The following is a 12,596-nucleotide window of genomic DNA, read 5'->3' on the forward strand; positions in this document are numbered from 1 at the left end:
ATTGAAAAGATGATCATGCTTGTTTCAATAGTGACCAAATCCAGAAGTTTTGTAGTGAGAATCTTACAACAAATTATAATCTTATAACAAATTATAATCTTGCAGTGAGACTATTATAACGAATCCAGACGTTGCCAGATGTCCACTAGTTTTCAATGAAGGTCCGTGAATATTAGAATCTTATAACAAATTATGCATTTTTTATGGCATTTTATACATTGAATTATGTAATTTACTGATCCACAATTAATTATAAGTATTTTCTGGCTGCACTTTATTAAGCTAGTACACATAGAATTTGGCAAAAAAAGACTTCATATTTTCTAGAATTATTTAGGTTATGTTTGGATCGTGAATTTGGATAGGAATTTGAAAGGGAAAGGAAAAGGTGAGGGAAATATAGAAAAATGTGGGTGGTTCTTTAAGACGTGAAAATTGTAGAGTTGGTGGGACTCTGGTTCTTTAGGACTTGAAAATATAAATTAATATATTTTATTAGTTGTGTGCACTCAAGTTAATTATTAGTTGTCACTGCATTAATCCGTAATCCTATAAGAATAAGGCATCCTTGACTATTGAAAACTTGGTAATCATTTTCACATTATGATTTTGTATATAAATGTTTTGTCATTTTTTCTTTTTTTGAAATTTTTTCTTAACATGGAAATGTTTTTTTTTTTCTTTTAGTTTTGCTGCAAGGAAATTGATTAGATTTATCTTACATTCGTCTTCATTTCATGTTAACATTAGGAATGGTGTGAAAAACAAATGGAATTCTCTCTACTGTTTGGCAAACCGGAAAAGACTAAAGCAATGAAAGTTGGTATTACTCGCCATGCAGTACTTGAGGAAGAGGTATGCCTATGAACTTTAAAGTAGATATCATTTAAATTATTTGATATTCTTAGCTTATCTCGAAAATTATAGAATTCTTTCATGTGAGCATACTCTTTGTTGACTGTGACTATCAAAATTCTTATCTATGCTAGTAAAATAGTTTTTTTCTAAGATCATTCTATCATCTTCTTGACAAATTTATTTTAACTATGACTGTTAGTTTAGTTGTTTTCTATCATTGAAATCTTGCTAGAAAATTCTTGCAACAAAAGTAACTTTTCAAGATAGAAAATACTTTTTACGAACAGAATGGTACCAAGATCTAGAGTCTGTGTGAGGTTACACCTTTTTTTGTTTTTGAAAAGTTTTGATAGAATTTAGCTTTTATATCTTTTGCCTTGCATAATAAATATGGTCATGGAGCTACTCGAGATTTTCTATAGATGGTATTTGGATTGAGTAGTTTTGATTTGAGCTTAGAAATCAAGTCTCATGCTGGAATTATTGAGGGTATGGATCTTGGTGAAACCATTGTTGGATTTTATGACCAAAGTACATGGACTTGAAATAACAGGTGAGTGACCTTGGCCTAGATCATAATGGTCACCTAGGCCTAGATTAAACAAACTTGTGAGAGCAAGCGGCGCATCGATAGGATATACGGTTAGAGATATAGACAAAAAAATGTGAGAGAAAAAGGCAAAAACGTGCCGTATGGGGGTGAAAATTGAAAATAGCACCCAAACAGCCCCGAGATCATCACAATCACATCGGCCTAGATTAAACACACTTGTGAGAGCAACAAAACATCACGTTTTCCATAATTCTTGAAATAGTAACCAAAAAAAAAAAAAGCCTTATTTGAGTAAAGACCACAAATGAAAAAGTCTGGGGATGTGGTTGGTATTAAAACTAGACGACAAACATTGGAAATAATGATATTGATAGAATTATAGTGTTGATTGGATATATACATATGAATGTTGTTTTATTTATAAAATGGTATTGATAGTCATCTCATTTGTTCATAGTACCTTTACTTTCCTTAGACATATTTCATTTTTTTTCCAATTTTATAATCATTTGATGTACACGTATTTTAATAAAAAAAAGTACCTGACAATATTTTTGTTTTTCTTTGGTACAGATGGATGAACTCATGCATGAAGCTGAATTGTACAGGATTAGTTGGCATTTGTTACATTTTTTGAAGGATTATGTATTTTTGGATAGTTATGTATAGAAAATATTTGGATAGACTAGTAGTTATATTTTTAGATAGATAAGCATGGATTAAAATTTAAAATATAATAACAAGTACTTGTTATGTTTTAAATTTTTTATGCTAGATGGATGTGAATTGGATGATTATATAGATTACATGACTTTTAATTGAATGGTTATGTAGTTTGGAATTACTTGTGGATGGAAACTTATAATAATTGATGACTTTAATTAAACAGATTAAGAATTTGATGATTTATGTATTTTGTTGGATGTTCATGATTCAGTTGATTTTGTTGGTTTTAAATGATTCTTACAAATTACAGGTTATATTGAAGGATTTGATGGATTATTAAATTTTGGTAAACAAAAGAACTGAATTGGCGACTAAAAATTGGTTTTGTTTTGCCTCTTTTGGCGACCAAGTGATTAGTTGGAAAAGATGAGTAATATTTTTGCCGACTAAAGTTGTTAGTCGGTGTATGACAACTCACATTTGGCGACCAAAATGTTGGTCAACAAAAGGGTATATTTGGCAACTAAATTATTAGTCGGTAAAATTATTAATTTTAGCAACCAAAGAGCTTGGTCGCGAATAGGTCTATTGCCGACTAAAGTTTTAGTCGTGCAAACATTACTTTTGGCAACTAACCGATTTGGTTGGGAAATGTTACTTTTGGCGACTAACCGATTTGGTCAGGAAATGTTACTAACATGTTTAGTTGAGGAATGGTATAATTAGCGACTAACATATTTAGTCCGAAAAATATCACTTTTGGCGACTAAAGTGTTTTACCTACAAAATGGATTAGCCGCGGTAATTATATATTTAGCGGCCAAAAATTTAGTCGGCAAATAGAACTTTTTCCCGACTAAAAAATTTTTTAGTTGCTAATTACTTTTCGCGACCTTCAATTGGCAACGAAAGTGGCGACCAAAAAAATTAGTCGCAGATAACTTTTGCCGACTAAAACTGGACTTTTGCCGACTAAAAATTTAGTTGGCAAAAGTGTGAATTCCTGTAGTGTTCTGTGTGCCAAGTATGTTTCTTTCTAGGAAACATGGGTTTTTACAGCAGATTCATCAAAGATTTTAGTAAGATTTCACATCCTTTGTGCATTCTTTTGGCTAAGGACACTCCCTTTGTCTTTGATGAAGCATGTCTGGCGGCATTTGAAAAATTACAAACTTCTCTTTCTGCAACCCCGATCATGTAGTCACTTGATTGGTCCTTGCCATTTGAGATCGTGTGCGATGCATTTAACTATGCAGTCAGTGCAATTTTAGGCCAAAGAGTGAACCAAAAGTCTCATGCCATTTATTATGCTAGCACGATTCTTAATGATGCCCAATTGAATTATACAACCATTAAGAAAGAGATGTTAGCTATAGTCTTTGCCTTAGACAAATTTTTGTCATATTTGCTTGGTTCTAAAGTCATAGTGTTCACTGATCATGCTGCTTTGTGGCACTTACTTTCCAAGAAAGAACTAAACCAAGGTTGATTAGGTGGATTCTTCTGATAGAAGAATTTGATCTAGAAAATTGAGACAAGAAGGACTCCGAGAATGTCGTAACAGACCACCTTTCTTGTATTCTAGTTGAGCATACTAATGACCCACTAACTTTACAGGACTCGTTCCCTAACGAGCAACTTTTAGCAAGGTCACAAGTAAAACCTCCATGGTTTGCTTACATACCTAGCCATTAATCAAATCCCTTCCCATTAGTCCAAGCAAGATAACGACTGTTTCTTTGCCTACGTTAAGTTTTTTTTTTTGGTAGGATCTAGAATTATTCAAATATTGCACGGATCAAAGTGATTCGATAGTGTGTGCTCGAGAGTGAAATCCATAGTATTCTTACCTTTTGTCACTCTCAGGCATGTGGCGGCCACTTTAATGGGCAAAAGATAGCCACTAAGGTTTTACAAAGCGGGCTTTATTAGCCAACCATTTTTAAAGATGCCCATGTTTTTTGTCAAGCTTGTTTGCGATGTCAGTAAATAGGTTCCATTTCCTGTTGAGATATGATGCCAATGTCTCCTATCCTTGTTGTTGAGATATTTGATGTTTGGGGCAACGATTTCATGGGCCCATTTCCGTATTTGTTTAGGTATGAGTACATTCTTATAGCAGTATCGAAGTGGGTTGAAGCGATAGCTACTAGGACAAATGATCACAAGGTTGTGGTTAAGTTCCTTCATGATACCATATTTTGTCATTTTGGCTTTCTGCAAGCAATTATTAGGGATGGTGGGAAACATTTTTGTAATCAATTTTTTGAAGCTTTGGTTCAAAAATATTCCATCACTTACAAAGTCAGTACTCCATATCATCCCGAAACCAGTGGCCAGGTAGAAGTGTCTAATAGGGAGATCAAAGGCATCCTTGAGAAGACAGTGAGGTTAGATATGAAGGATTGGTCAATTCTTTAACTGATTCTCTTTGGGCATACCGCATAGCCTATAAGATCCCTATAGGAATGTCCCCCCTACAGGATAGTGTTTGGCAAGGCATGCCACTTGCTAGTTGAGTTAGAGCATCGGCATTATGGACTATAAAACATTTTAACTTTGACATGGCAAGTACAGGACTAACCCAAAAACTATAGCTTAATGATTTAGAAGAGATACACAATGATGCCTATGGAAATGCTAGGATTTACAAAGGCAAAACCAAAGCATTTCATTATAAGTACATTAATTGTAAGACTTTTGAGCCTAACCGAAAGGTGTGACTTTAATTCTAAATTGAGTTTCTTTCTTGGTAAGCTTCGATCTTGTTGGAAGGGTCCTTTTGTGGTCATTGAAGTATTCTCGAATAGTGCAATAGAAATTCAAAACCCCCGTGATGGTCAGTCATTCAAAGTTAATGGTTAGCGTTTAGAACCATACATAGAGGGTATTCATGGTAGAGAGTCAATTGAGTCCATTGCATTGGTGGAACCTATTTATCAAACCAATTGATATATCTCTTAGTTAGGTTGAAGACATTGAACTTAGCACTGCATTAGAGGCAACTAATGGTTCAATCTTGTTTCCAAGCGATTTGGTGTGTGAGAAATATTGACTTACCTCTTGATGTCAAGTTCATCATATTGATGAAAGTTAAAGAGGCCATTGCGCGGGAAATAAAGGAAAAATAATCGCTGCTGTTTAATGGTAATAGCCTTTTTGCTATTAAACATAGAGCTAAAAGGATTAGTTGTTGTTATAAATGCGGAAGGTTCACTTGTAATTCAATCAGAAGGGAACATAGAAAACTTTGTAGGGGTCTACAACTATCATCATCAGGGCAAATGAAAAGGGTTAACCTTATTAGGGAACCGTTGAATAGGACCAAAGAAATTTGCTTTGAGACGGGTTAATTAACGGATGACTAGTTTGATGCCTTAAACTGTCTTGGAATCTGACGTTAAAAGACTATTTTCAAACACACTAACACATGTTCAACCGTGTAGATGTTTTGGATTAAAAGGATACATTTGAGCTCCTACTTCAAATAGGCTTGGTTCTTGTTCCATTGGGGAAGTGCCTCTCTTAGCTTAATGTAGATTGGTGTTGTAGGACTTGTCAGTGGCATTGTAGAACTGGTATACCGGAGAGATAAAATGCCTGGCACTATAAGACCAACCTGGCATAGTTCATACACCTAAGGAATGTCACTAGGGTGTTGTTCAGCCGACTGGAAACCTTTGGAGTACAAACCTCCTTATGATCGAGTAGGATAAGGGTAAATTCTTTTACTAATTGTTTTCTTTGTATACTTATATTTCTTCTATTTGAACTAATTTTGTTATTCCTTTTTTGGTGTATGCCATTGAGGATAATGTCATTTAAGCTCTTTTTTTTTTTTTTTTTTTTGTGGGAGGGGCGGGTGTAAGAGATTGTTTTTATTTATTTATTTTTATATACAAAAGAAAAAAAAATTTTGTTACACAGAATCTGCTTTCTTTATCTCATTTAATAATGGCACATTTGCATCACTCTGGATTGCTAACTGCAATCTTTCACCCTGATTATAGACTTCGTCCATTTCCTCTTCAAACTTGAGGAGGCATGCGATTGCAAAATCTTAATAAAAGTTTAGTCAAGTCTTCAATTCTGCTCCTTGCCATCTTAAAGTGTGCACCCCAATCTTCAGTTCTCTATTCTTTTGTTTTAGTGTGTTAACTTGATGACGGTAGGTAGCCAATTGATTGCTTAGAGTTTGCACCTCCAAACTCTGCGATTACAATTGCCATGCCACATTTAACAGGGCTGTAGTGGCTCTTAGACTAAGATTCAATGCTTCATCAGCTTCCTCCGCATCCGTTGCTGCTGCAAACATTTGTTAATCCTATAGAATAATGATGTTTCTAGCCACGACCAGTGCATTTACATGATTCTGCATGACAGAAGGCTGAGTGGAAAGGGAATGGCCTTGAACCTTGAATTGTGGCTGCCATGGTTCCGGTTGAACCTGTGGTGGAGCATTCAAGTTTAAAGGACCTTGAACTGATGATAGCGACGATCTTGTAATTTTATGAATGCAAATATATATGAAATACATGAGTATATATCGCAATCAAGGATGTAATAAGACAAAACACACAAATCAGAACAATCTCAATTTTGATAGATGCATTTCTTTCGGCGGATGCTTTGATCAGAGCACACATTGTTTGACATTTTTGCCTGACCAAACACTGCCATATCTATGCTACAATCTTCCTAGTTAATATATGTGCTTTTACATTGTTATTTTTAATATAAAAAAAAAGAAGAAGGTATATTTGTGTTAATTGTCTAACCCTTTTGCAAGTAAAGTTTCCTTCAAGTTGGGGGCATCTCTCTCCTACATCTCGGTAATGTATAATTTATCATGTTTTATGTTTCTTCCAATTTCTATTAGATTTTTGTGATATGTGCCATTGAGGACAATGTCATTTAAATTGGGAGGGGGGGGGGGGGAAGGATTTTGTTTTTCTTGTTGTTTTTGTGCTGTTGTGTTTAAAAAAAAATTAAAAATTATTATGGTTTTTCTTTTCTTACTTTTGAAAAAAAAAATTTGAGCGATGATTGTACTATATCTCTTTCATTCTATGCTTGAGGTGATTAAGTTTAGTTGTAATTTTGTTACCCTAGAATTATAATTTTGTCCTAATTCATTGCACTATTTTTCATTTTAATACTCGTTTGTTTAATACTCAGTTTGATCACATGCACGTAACTACACAAACATTACTTGATTGATTTGGGGACACAGCCTTTGGAAATCTTGATGTCTAATGTGGAGGGTTATTTAACATTTACTCTTAATTTTCTTTAGCAGCTCATTATGTCATTGTTGAGACTCATTATTCCTTCAAGTTGGTTAAAAATTTTGAAATAATCATTTACATGCCATTTTGTACCAACAACATATGGATCATGCTATATTTTGAAAAATGATTTTAGGCCACGTTTCTTTGTTTAAGCCTTAAATTTATATATATATATATATATATATATTCTTTCTTCAATTATATCACTAGTTAGCCCATTAAGCCTATATAGCAAAAAAATAAAAATAAAATAAAATTCAATAACATGGAGAGTAAGTTATCCTGTGAATAGTTTAAGGAGATGCTTAGTTGAAAACATGTATTTACTCCCATGTACAAAAATAAAATAAAATTCAATAATAATGGGTTAAAAGGGAAAGATGAGTAAAGTAATGTTTCACATATGCTGCATTTGTTCAATTCATTTCTTAGACACCTGTTTTTCAACATACACCCAATTTTGCAAATAATTCCCTTTGACCCAACATTATAGCCGAAAATAAAGTCCTATTTAATCTTGGGATTAGCATGATTTTAAAGAAAACAAGGCGGCATAGTTTTCATTTTTTTGGCATTCCTCTCATGAGACTATACTTTTTTTTTTCTTGCAGCGTTTTTCATTTCTATATGTGAGAAATTTTTGTTTTGATAAATATAAGTTCTCTCTCACATAAGCCATTTCAGAGTGCTTTATTTCACTACAAGAAAATGCATTTTTCGCATCGCAACAAAATATGTTGCTAAAATGGAAAATTCGTTGGCAAAGAGTTTTGCCGACACACAAAGCTACGTTGGCAACCCGTAGGCAAAAGTGAGTCGGCAAAAGTTTTTGCCGACGAAATTATCATTGCGTTGGTAAAAATAATGCCTTTAGCGACGAACATAATCGTCGGTAAAAGCCTTCATCTATCGTCGGCAATTTACCTTGTGTCGGTAAAAGTCATTCAAATATGATAATTGTGTGGCACTTTTCGCGACATAAATTTGCATGGGCAAAAAATATACTTTTAGCAACAAAATATGCATCGGCAAAAGTAAACTTTTAGCGACACATTTACGTCAGTAAATGTTGCCATTTGTCGACGATTTGTTTGTCGCTAAAGCTTTACTTTTGACAACAACAAATTGGCATTGGCAAAAAATACATTTCTACCAACACAATATGAATGGACAAAAGTAAACTTTTAGCGACACATTTACGTCGGTAAATGTTGCCATTTGCCAATGATTTGGTCGTCGATAAAGCTTTACTTTTGGCAACAACAACAAATTGGCATTGTTAGCAACATAATATGAGTGGGCAAAAATAAACTTTTGGCTACACATTTACCAACAAGTTGTTTGTCGAGAAAGCTTTACTTTTTGACAACGACAAATTTGAAACGGCAAAAAAAATTGAAAATCATATATATTTTTTTATAAGATTTACATATTTACAAGAGGCATCCCTCAGGCACTACTATTACAAACTAATAACATTGATATTAAATCACCTAAAGTTGATGTGTAAGCAAAAAAACACTGCCGAAAAATATGCTTTTGGAAGCGTTGTATAAAACCTAAAAGGGTAAACTCACTAAAATACTCAAATACATCCAAATTGTGAACACATAGTAAAAATAGCAGATAACAAAATGAAAATATGAAACTAACAACCTAAATTTGCAGCAGACCAGCATCTAGTAGCAGCCCGCTTCACAGCAACATTGCAGCAGCAGCAGCCCAGCAAAATTCTTCAAGCAATCAATTATTCATTCTTGAATTAGAGATTTGTATACAATATATTACCTAAGAGAGTCATCTCCATGAAAATAAATAATTACAGAATTCAATTTTTCAAAAACCAACAATGTAAAACAACAAATAATTAAAAGCACAAAACATGAAAAACTCCAAGTAATTAGAGTACATACATCCTGCAGATTTACATGCCTAATTATAGATGTGTATTGGTGCCTCTGGTGTTTTGGACATTAACATTTCTGAACTAAATTTGAACGCACCTACTAAACATTTTATGGTATGAGAAGTGAAAGTTCAATCAATTGTTACTAAAATGAGGTCACCTAATGAAGAACAGAAAACTCGCTCATTTATCTTGAAAGTGATCATATTGATGTTCTTTTAGAACATGACAATATTCGTTATTTTGAATTTCATTTGTAGATTGGCTGCCATTTATTCTTGTCACTTTGCATACCCAAAATATCAGATTTCCACTTTGAATTACTATGAGTACTGTTGGCAGTCATTCCCTTTCTATGGGACATCAAAATACAACCTTAATTTTCCCAACAACCCTAGTAATTAGCAATATATGAATAGATGTTCATGGCAACCAGTTGCGTCGTGTAAATAAGAAGTGACAGAACAACACCAGGGTTTTCTCAACACATTACTCTTTTATTCATCTATACAAAACAGAATTTGGACTTTCAACTTACATTAATAAGTTTAACATACAGAGCATAGGCTAGTATTCAAACATCATTGCCTCCTAATTTAAAAATAAACAAAATAAAAAAATCATAAATAACATTTTAAGCAAAAAATAGAGTTGAATAATAAGTATATTTAAAAACATAAAAAGGAACATACATGGCACTGATGTGACATTCATCATCAGAAGGCCTCCTAATTTAAAAATAAACAAAATAAAAAAATCATAAATAACATTTTAAGCAAAAAATAGAGTTGAATAATAAGTATATTTAAAAACATAAAAAGGAACATACATGGCACTGATGTGACATTCATCATCAGAAAGGCAGGTGCAATTGACAGTACAGTCATACATAAGGGAGGAGTCCAGTATTGGTGTTTGCCAGTTCAAGTTTTTGTCACAATGTTTCAAATTGAAATTCCAGCCTTTTTTACCCAGTTGTTCAGCTATTTCACCAAGAGCTTCCACTGCAGAAATCAAAGTCATGTTAGCCTTTAAAGTAGTTAGAGATAAGTGATATAACATGGAGAAATGTCTATGTATTTGCATCATTAAGTATGGTTAGACATCTTAGTATTTTTACAAATTGTGCCTAAAATGAAGTTCATGCATGAATAAACAAGGACAAATTGGTTAAACAAGATAAATAGTCATATCTGGAACCTGTTTTGAAAATGCCATTAACAAATTGGTATTATCAAAGTGCCTGATCAGGAAACCTAACCATCTGACAGTTCAAACCTTTAAATTAACTCATATGTTATGACTACACAGCATGATTATAGAAGGTTTGTCTTTAACTCATGCCTGTTACATCAAATATAAACTTTAAGGGCATTGAAGAGTAATCATATATTGCTGCTGTGATTTGTTAGTTTATACAATGAATGCAACCAAAATGAAGACAACACTGTGTAAAACAATAGTCTATCCAGCTACTTTAATACTACAGTGTGCAACAAATTTAAACATCTGATCTCTAAGTTGTAATCTAGCACAAGGATCAATAACATTCAAAAAAAAAAAAAAAAAAAAACACTTATGCTACTTCTCTTAGAATAGGGGCCCTTTTTTTAGGGGAGTCCCCTATATCTGATAGTCCGCAAGCACAGATTAGAGAAATGTTCAAATGTCCCATCACCCAAAACATAGATAAATCAAGAGTCTTGCTTGAGACCCATAAAGTCACCCACAATTACGTGGCACGCATTCTGACAAAGGTATTTAATTTTACAAGAATCAACAGAATCCATGTAGCAATCCACATCATTGTGGTAAATTTAAGGTTGAGATTTTAGGGATTTCAAGCTTTTTCTCAATTCTAAATTGTTTATTGGAAAAAACAAAACAACCCAAATATACCCAAAATAGATCATTTTCTTTGCATTCCTCTTAAAATATAGTTAGCAGAACCTAGAAGTCCTTCAAATGTCCTGAATGTCATATCACCAGCCTTAAACCGTTGTTCTTTGTACGAGAAATGAAGAGAAATATATATAAATATATTTAAAAAATTCAATCTTCAATTAAAGAGAGGCAAGATCATGTCCATGAATCAAAAGTCCCAACAAATCATATACGAAAAATTCATATACATGGGTAAGAGTACGAGTGTATCACTGTTTTCGAGGAGAATCAGCTTGCGAAGAAAGAAAATTCATGAGAAAACAATGCTTCTAAAAAGCAATCAAACTTTAATAAACAAATAACATAGAAATCGATATATATATATATATATATATATTTATATGTACAGAGAGATCAAGAGCTTACCATATTCGGGGGATTAAGAACCCTAATCGCAAGAGGGTTTGCTGAATGGGGGAGTGGGAGAGAGGCCCTTCTAGGTCAAGCATTCTTCTAAGGTGGGGGGGAGCATTAATTTGGTACGCTTGGGTGTTGGTTTACTCGTTGTGGAACTCTGCTCCCAATGTAGCAATTGATTAGGTTTCTTTTAATTTCAAACTTAAACTTGAGATAATTTAAAGGGAAAAATTATTTGTTGATTCTGGGGCGTGACGTGACTAGGTCCTAGGCTAATCATAAATTCCTATATCTCTTTATATTTCTCAATCACTCAATATAAAATCATAGACTTCATCTCTTTTATCAATTACAATTATGTAGACCTCCACGTGGCGCTGCCTCTAGACTAACCAAGAACTTCTCATTTAAAGATGTCATTATCAGTCTCGTTTTGATAATTCAAATTTTTATTTTGTAAATCTCTCCATCTATATCATTTATAGAAAAAAAAAATTTAATTTGATAATTGTAACGTTTTTTTTTTTGTTGTCATACTTATCTTTGAAAAAAATGAACGATGAATAAATTATTTAAGACAGACCATTAATTTTTTAAAGATAAACATTATAAAATGAAATTTACTATGATTATACATAAAATGCCCTCTATAAAATGCATGGTTTAAATTGTTAAAATAAGACTTATGATAGGTCTTACTGGCCTTCAAATTCAAATTTAAACTTAAGAGACGCCTAATAATGCAGAAGTACTGGATATTCAAAAAATATTACTGAGAAAATATAATCAATAATCTATATTTCATAGGTGAGGCTCACATCTCAATAATTTTAAATTTACACCACACTCACTTTTGAAATAAAATTAAGAATAAATTTTCATAATGCATAGCGTTTTTGGTTTGGAATCTAAGGTTGAACATATGTACTTGTTTACAATTAACAATAGGGGTGTACACAGATCGAATTGGTCCATTTTAAAGCAAACCAGAAGCTGAACCATTTTTTACAGTTTCAAAAAA

At 33.0% G+C, this 12,596-nt stretch overlaps 2 long non-coding RNA genes across 2 annotated transcripts; one reads left to right on the forward strand and one right to left on the reverse strand.

Moving 5' to 3' along the window:
• The first annotated feature begins 237 nt into the window (after positions 1–237).
• LOC145821176 (uncharacterized) lies at positions 238–2,334 on the forward strand. The gene is made up of 2 exons (XR_014363208.1): positions 238–855; positions 1,985–2,334. It is a non-coding gene; the product is annotated as an uncharacterized LOC145821176 (long non-coding RNA).
• Positions 2,335–8,751: 6,417 nt separating this feature from the next.
• Positions 8,752–10,338, reverse strand: LOC145821177 (uncharacterized). Its single transcript, XR_014363209.1, has 2 exons — positions 10,104–10,338; positions 8,752–9,156 (listed from the first exon to the last, which is right to left on the reverse strand). It is a non-coding gene; the product is annotated as an uncharacterized LOC145821177 (long non-coding RNA).
• Positions 10,339–12,596: the final 2,258 nt, after the last annotated feature.

The sequence above is a fragment of the Camellia sinensis genome, chromosome 3 (genome assembly GCF_055761805.1).
Source record: "Camellia sinensis isolate YWXY chromosome 3, ASM5576180v1, whole genome shotgun sequence".
Classification (NCBI taxonomy): Eukaryota; Viridiplantae; Streptophyta; class Magnoliopsida; order Ericales; family Theaceae; genus Camellia; species Camellia sinensis.